Here is an 8,274-nt window from a genome sequence, read left to right as displayed (position 1 = left end):
AGCGGACCTATCCCCGGCACTACGGGCGAACCTGTAGTATGTGTCGGAGTCCCTATTTTGGGACAAGCTCTTTCGAGAGAAACATGAAGTCAAGAGCCAATACGGTGGAATGGTAGAATGCACAAAGCGACGCCAACTCTTACCAAGAGCCTCCATCTACGTGGGAGACACCGCGGTCAACTCCCAAGTAGTACCCAAACTCAAGCTTGAAGAGCAGTGGCCCACCTTGGAGGATTTATCAAAACATGCCGTTATCATCAGGACAAAAACCGAGGAATTTTGCGATTCGAATATTGTTTTGTGAGGAACAACGATTGGAATTAACAGTTTAAATATAGTTTGAATGGAACTATGTTTGTTTAAATCAAGTTAAATTTGGCCTTTGTTTACATTTCTGTGTGGTTTAAAAAAATAAAAATGATGTCCTTTTGTGGGTGTCATTGGGGGAACCTGTCCCAGCCGTCTGGATATGGTGTTCGGACGTCCCCACACAGACCTGTCGCGGCAATTTTCAGGTGAAATGCTTTTACGACTACAAGTAACTAAATTTTGAAATGGGAAAGATCACATATATATGTCCCCAATCTTGTGTTGTGATTGAACTTTGGATCAGTACAGGGAATTTTAGAAGTGAAACTCTAAGTGGAGAGGATGTAGATTTCATTTAATTTAGGAATACAGAAATTTTCTTAAAATATATTCTAAATCAATTGCCAAAAGCTATTTAAGCGACTTTCCAAAGGTAAGGCTCTTACTTGTTTTGTTTTCTAGACGCCTTGAAATATGCTCAATAAAACCTCGAAGTAGTCGTTGGTGTATTTTAGTGGCCATGGAGCACTGTGTGCAACCTTGTGAATGCTGATCTTCTTGAAGGTTGCAGGTGACTTATGCTCAGGAATGCTAAATCTCCTTTACGGTATTATTCCTTATTTTACCTTTAATATATTCAACGTATCAAATTCTTTTTCTTTTCTGGGGGACGGGTAAAGATTTAAGCTTGGATGAAGTTGATGCCTTCAATTTGCTTCATTGCTTTTCTTGAATATTCTCATTACCTCAACCCCAATTTGTTGTCCGTTGTTTTACATTCATCTTTATTCCACCTCGATCATTAGTGGTAAACCTCCTAACAAAATACTAGTATGGGTTTAAGAAAAGGAACCATAGCTGCACACTGAAAAAAAAGGTAGGACAAGTCCTCTTTCTTTCCAATTGAAAAACCAGTTTGTTGGAGAGACGATGGTGCTGTGCACATACATGTGTCGCACAGAGCCACTATGGCTGCAGCTAGCTAACTCTGGATTGCAACATTACATGACTAAGCTAACAATTACTAGCATAAGAGAACATGAGCCAGCCGGCCACACATGCATGCATACTCAGTGAAGGAAGAGGAAGTGAAGACGCGATGACAATCCAGAATGTTTTCCTCACGAATTAACCACATAATCGAATTGGCAACATATCTCTTCCACAGGAAAATGAAGGCATCAACTTCATAAGTAAACGCACAGGCTGATGTCTCTTCCAGAGAGAGGGCTGGACACATGATCTCTAACAAGATACCTAATTAAGCAAGCATGATTCTTGAATCCTCCACATCCACCAGCTTCAACAGAAGACATCGATCAGCGATCATGGAACGGACGGTCCGTAGCTAGTTCTGGGTCACCGCCACCCACGCGAGGAGCCCGTGCAGGAGCAAGAAGATGCCCATCACCACCACCCCCACACTGCGTCAGGTACCCAGATTGCCGGCACAAAAAAGTGCCGGCAAAGGTACCAAAAGTGCCGGCAAAGGTTTTTCAAGGCAAAAAAAAAAAGTGCTGCGTTTATTCCAGTCGAGATTGGTCTTTGCCGGCACTTTTCGTGAGATGCCGCGGTATGTAATTCAAGGCACATATACAGGTGCCAGTAATAGCTATTTCAGGCATACCAGTTTGTGCCTGTTAAGAGTTTTGCCGGCACTTTTTGATTGTGCCGTGGAAGGTTTTTGCCGGCACTTTATGAAGATGCCGCCGAATCTTTTTCTGGCACAAGGTGGTTAGGCCGCGGAATCTTTTTCTGGCACAAGGTGGAAATGCCGTTCAAAGCTTTTTCCGGCATTTCTGCAAATGCCTCCAAATTTGTTTTCAGGCATATATGTCTGATGCCACTGTTTCTTTTTGTAGGCAAATTTTGAATTAATGTACTGGCAGCATTCAGTCATAAACAAGCATTCAGTCATAAACAGAATTCAGTCTTAAACATGATCATCCAGCATCAGATAACTTACAAGCATTCAGTCATAAACAGAATTCAGTCTTAAACATGATCATCCAGCATCAGATAACTTACAAGCATTCGATCATAAACAGAATTCAGTCATAAGCAGTCATAAACATGATCATCCAGCCTGGTCACACATCATCAGCCTGGACTGGAGAAGCTATGGAGGCTTTTGACTTGAAGGTGAAGGTTCTCCTCCTCTTAGTTCTGTCAGGGTTTTGACTGTCATTGAGGTTATCTCGTTCTCCTAATTTCATCCCGATTCGCTGCTTGCTCCTCCAATGTCAACACCCTACCATCTGATCCGGAATGAATGCGCAAGTTCTTGTCCATGCTGCTCACAATTGATGCATGAGTCATGTCCACTTGTTCGATGCTTGACTCGCAAGCATTACCAAACAAGGTTCAAAATAAAGCTATGGTCCCCAACAGTAGTTGGCATCCCTATAGCTTGAGAAATAGAAGTAAGAGAGTCATTACTGCAAAGCAATTCATTTCAAACAACCAACTGATAGGCAACAAGCATCACAGAGGTCACTGTATCAATACACATGCTTTTCCAACTATAGTACATGGTGAGGAGCAACAACACAGTTTGTCAGGCAACATGCATAGATAGTTAAAGCATTAGATAGTAAGGTTGTTTCATGACACTACAGATACTCGATCATGGTTGTTTCATGACACTACATTACCGATCATGTTTCACATGGTTTTTTTCATGACACTACAGTATTGACACTACAGGTATTGATCAAGTGATAATTGGCATTCTCAAGAGGCAAGTGTAACTTACATTCTTCCTTGGCCACCGGACCGAGTGTGCCTCGACTTGACCTAGTAGCGTCATTCTCCCCTTTGCTTGTGGTAACCTCGTGGTTCTCTTCAAGACCATGTTGATCATAACCTCAATGTACTCATCAGTGTCTGCATTCTGCACAGTGCCAAGAGCCACTATTGCTTCACTGGTTGGTGAAGTTAAAGCGACGTCCATCCCTTTTGTCACCTTGATTGTCCCTTTGTGCTTTTTCTTCTTCACCTCACTGTTTTTCATCTTGTTTTCTTGTGCCTTCTCCATTTTGACCGATTTAATGATCTTGTTCACACTAGCTGTCTGCAGATAACATATTTTGTTATTTTTTTCTATAAGGCTCGGTTATTGCAATCTAGATGCTTGTAGAGTAATTTTCATTATATGAGGCTCAGTACCTTTGCCTCTAGATGCTTGTAGGTTGTCTTTGAATGATTTCCTTCTTCTTGATTGGTAAACATTTCTTCGTGGCTAAACATAGTTTCCTGGCTGTAAACGCCTTCCTGGCTATACGTTGTTTCTTGGGTATAAATTGTTTCCTGCCAATTACCAAAAATGTCACATGCATGTATGATCAGATGGTACCTTCAATTACCAGTTTTAAAAAGTACCAATGTTAGCAGCTCATACCTTTGGTACAGAACTATTAGGTTCCTTCATACTCTTTCTCTCCTTTATTTTTCTGGCTCATCTATCTTCATGAGTTGTGGTGGCCTGCATTTAAACAATCAAAGCACACAATTAACAGGACCATCTAGTAGCCAAGTGGACATGAAACTGTTGATACTTTACCTTGGCTTGATATCCTCCAACTTCTGAGGTATGACTAGGTTTTTGGCTTCTTTTTGCATGTGTTACTTCAGTTGATCTAGTTTCCCGCATTTAAACAATCAGAGCACACAATTAACAGGACCATCTAGTAGCCAAGTGGACATGAAACTGTTGATACTTTACCTTGGCTTGATATCCTCCAACTTCTGAGGTATGACTAGGTTTTTGGCTTCTTCTCACATTTGTTTCTTCAGTTGATTTAGTTTCCTGCATTTAAACAAAATTATCAAATACTTAGCTGCACCATCTTGATAGTATGATTACAATACAAATGAAAGAAGAAGCTGCGTCTTACATTTGCTTTGCAACCTGTAACCTCACTGCTAGTAACTTTCTCAACATTTGGTTTGGTAACCTACATTAGGCCAATCATATCACAAATTTAGATATCACCAGACCAAATTTATGGAAATATACCGTTGACTCATGAACGAAGAAGTTGTCATTGTACTCGGATTGTAGGAATACCTTCCATTCCCTCTTCACTTGTCTGCTGTTGCTGTTGCTGGTTGTCCTGTATTTTCTGGCTAGCTTGGTACACTAGCATTAGTTGACTCAACTGCCCTTCTATGATATCAGTCTTTCGCGCCATGTTTTCGACCACAAGCTTTAGGTCTCTGGTCTCTTTCCTACTCTCTTCAAGAGCTGCTAGTGCTTGAGCTAGATTTTCTAATCCTTTTCCACCAACTACCATGCCTAGACCATACCTTGTTGACTTCTTTGCTTTGGGAAACAATGTTGAATAGAGGTCATTGGGATTTGCTTCCTCCCCATGCAGCTCAGGATTGGCATTAAGTTTGTCATTGATTTCATTCTACAAGGAAATTAGTGTCATGGCAGGTATTAAGTTAACTTCCTAACACATAGAAAAAACACACATATTTGATCATGCCATCATTAGGTCATACAATGACTGGACAACATAATGACAGTAGTCTTACATAAGCAGCACATCAACAAAAGCTAACACCAACAATATGTGTTCCATAGCAGCACATCAACATAAGCCAACAACTGGATGTGTGCCATAGCAGCACATCAACAAAAGTAACCACCAACAATATGTCTTCCACAAACTAACAGTAATTACATACTGCACAAACTACAGTCAAAAGCACCAACATAAACTAAAGCATCTTCAGTCAGCAACCATCTTGAATCAGCATATTATATGTCTTCTATCTTGTGGACAGAGACACCAATGTAGTCTTGCATCATATCAACCCTGATCAGAAGAAGTGAGCCTTTAACTATGGAGTTGGCCTCACAGAATTTTTCCAAGTCTTCTTCATTCAGCCAGACGACCAGCCTGCCCAGGACCCCAGATTGAATGAAGTACTGCCCAGCAATGTCTTCACTCACAGTCCTGCTAGAAACTCTTGCAATTCCCCTCTTTGGGTAATTGTAACCATGGACAAGGTTCTCTGGCAGTGCCTGCAATAGAAACCACAGGAATAGAGCATTAAGCAATACTGAATGTGAAATGTATGAACTGTATGAACTGCAGGAACTGTATGAACAATGTTTTTGAGATTACCAAACTTTTTGATCTACAATCAACTGCATCAACTCTTGAACAAAGTACCGAAGCTCATCAATTGAGTCCACATCTTTTGAGGCATCCTTGTACATTTCCCAGACTATCTCGGTCATGTCTCGCTTCACCAACAAGCATGCATGTTTGTGAAAACTGTCTTGTAAAGTGTGCCTCCGATCTCTTCGAGCACATAAATTGGTCCTGGACAAATTTATAAAACAGTGATCACAAATTTATAAAACAGTTGATCACAAATTTATAAAACAAGTGAACACAAATTGTCCCGAACAAGTTTCCAAAGGAGTCATGAACATACCATTCATAAGATAGAAGGGTTTTTGGTTTCCATCAGGATCCGCAATGCTTACTTCAAAGATGCCATCACCAGCCTCTTCTTCATACTCCATACCTTCTGCATCTTCATCAGAAATCACATCTTCATTGTCATCTTCAGTAGGTAACTTGAAGGTGACAACATCGTTGACATCAACAAGGTGTGACATCGGAGAAAAGACCACCGTGAGGCCACACATGGTTGTGGAGTTTGTACTCTTCTCTAAGTACAAATCTAGCCTGTGGCCAGCAGCAAGAGCATGCAACCACTTGTCACTATACTTGTTCAGTTTTTCCTTGAAGTAACAAGGAACAGATCGCTTCAAAGAATCAAACACAATGTGAGATTAGTCTTGCGTATAAATAGAAATTAAACGATCAGTAGAAGGAATTGCATACCGCAAAGTGATCATAGTCCTCTTGCATGATGATCTTGAATGATGTAGCACGCCTATTTGAATACTTGCGGTTGTCCATAGGCTGATGGCAGAACCGACAGCTTGCCTTGATCCATTTGAACCTATCGAAAATAGAAGACGATATGAACCCTAAAAAAGTTTTTACAATGGTGGAAACAGATCTAATCAAGAAACTGAACCCTAAAAAGGTTGAATGGGTTGAAACCATGCTATATAATCAAGAAACTGAACACATGCAAGGATGTAGAAGGTTAAATGGATTGGAACCATGTAGTCAAATCAAGCAAATGAACGCATGCAAGGAAGAAAAAGGTACAAATGGATTGGAACCATGTAGTCAAACCAATGCAAACAGATCTAAGAAGATTAGAAAGAGGGAATGAAGAATGTTCAATAGATTGAACCCATGCGAAGACATCAATCAAGAAGAACTGGCACAAAAAAATCAACTTATAGAAAAGACGGCAAGAACTCGGAAGCAAGGAGAGGGGTTTTTTGTTTCGAACTAAACTTGCGAAGAGGGGGGTTTTTTGTTTCGAACTCACCTTGCAGAAGAAGCGACTGCAAGATCTTGATGAACTTGAATAAGAACCGTCGACGAACTGCTACAGGAGATAACCGCTTCCGGTCGTCACCGTCGAGGAACTGCTACAGTGAAGTGGAAGCAGTGGAAGAAGTGGAAGAAGTGACGGAGAGAGAGATGAACTTGTTAATATAGTAGGGAGACGGTATGACTTCCAACAGCCCAGCCCAGGATGAATTTTATATGGGCTGGCGACCGGCCCAAAATGAAAATGAAGGCCCAGATCAAGTTAATATTAGCCCACGATGCAGAGAAACATCAATTCCAATTTACTACATGAGCTGTTGCAAGAAAAAATCCATGCAAATGTGATGAAAACACAAGTGCCTGAGGAATTCTTGCATGGTAAAACTTAAAAATACTGATTTTTTTGGAAATGTTTTTTAGAATGGCAAAAAGAACATGAGCTGTTGCAAGAAAAAATCCATGCAAATGTGATGAAAACACAAGTGCCTGAGGAATTCTTGCTTTCACATATATAGTAGTAATCACAGTTGATTACAGTAGTCTTATAACTAAATCTTAGCAAATCCAAAACACATTTAATTGTATGAAGCAAATCACAGTAGATTACAAAACACAGTGTTCTAAACAGCAAATCACAGTAGAAAATAAACTAAGTCTTAACCTTACAAACAAGAAACATAGATTAAACAACAAGTCACACATGACCACTTAACAACTAGACCCTATACTTCATGGGTTGATGATCTCCACAAAGTCCGAACAATTGCTTCGATCCTTGGTGTTGCAATCATTAGAAGGAGAGTTCCTTCAACAATATGTGACTGCTCCCTAAATTGATCCCACCCAATGGTAAATGCAATGTGATCATCTCCTTCAATGTGGTACCAGGCTACAACAGGCTCTTCAAGGTCCCTCTTCCACAAGTGTGCAAAGCCATTGACAGGGGAGCCGACATGGTTAAATGGTTTTGGATTCAGGTACTGAAAGATAGAAAAAAAATTCTTGTCAGTACAGACGTGTATTTACAGTTGCACAAGTGTCCTGCACATGTCTTATAAGATGTACAACTTACCAGGGCATCAAAGTGCACATTTTCCTCATTATAAATGTGAGCAAAGAACTGCAACTCCTTTGTACTCTCATAGAACTCATTTTCATCAAGTTCTCGGTTTGGTGCAGCCAACACAACTTTGGTCGAAGCCAAAGGTAATGGCAGCCATATGCTCCTCAGTGATGGCTCTGATGTTTGTAAATATTGTCTTGTGGAGTTGCACTCTGATTCTTGGAATGACATCATAAACAACTGGTCCAGAACAAAGAAACAAGTCAGTACAGATTATTATTTAGGTTTTTCTTCATTGACAATTTGGTACACATTAATGATAACCTCATGTCAGGCAAGAAAATACATGAACACATGAATAATGTATCATACCTTGTTCTCCAACATAAGGTTTTTCTTCCTTGACAGTGTTCACAATTTGGTACACATTGAGATGAAATCTGTTCTCTTCTTCCATGTAGG

This window comes from Lolium rigidum, chromosome 1 (assembly GCF_022539505.1).
Source record: "Lolium rigidum isolate FL_2022 chromosome 1, APGP_CSIRO_Lrig_0.1, whole genome shotgun sequence".
Lineage (NCBI taxonomy): Eukaryota > Viridiplantae > Streptophyta > Magnoliopsida > Poales > Poaceae > Lolium > Lolium rigidum.
This window is presented reverse-complemented; position numbering follows the sequence as displayed.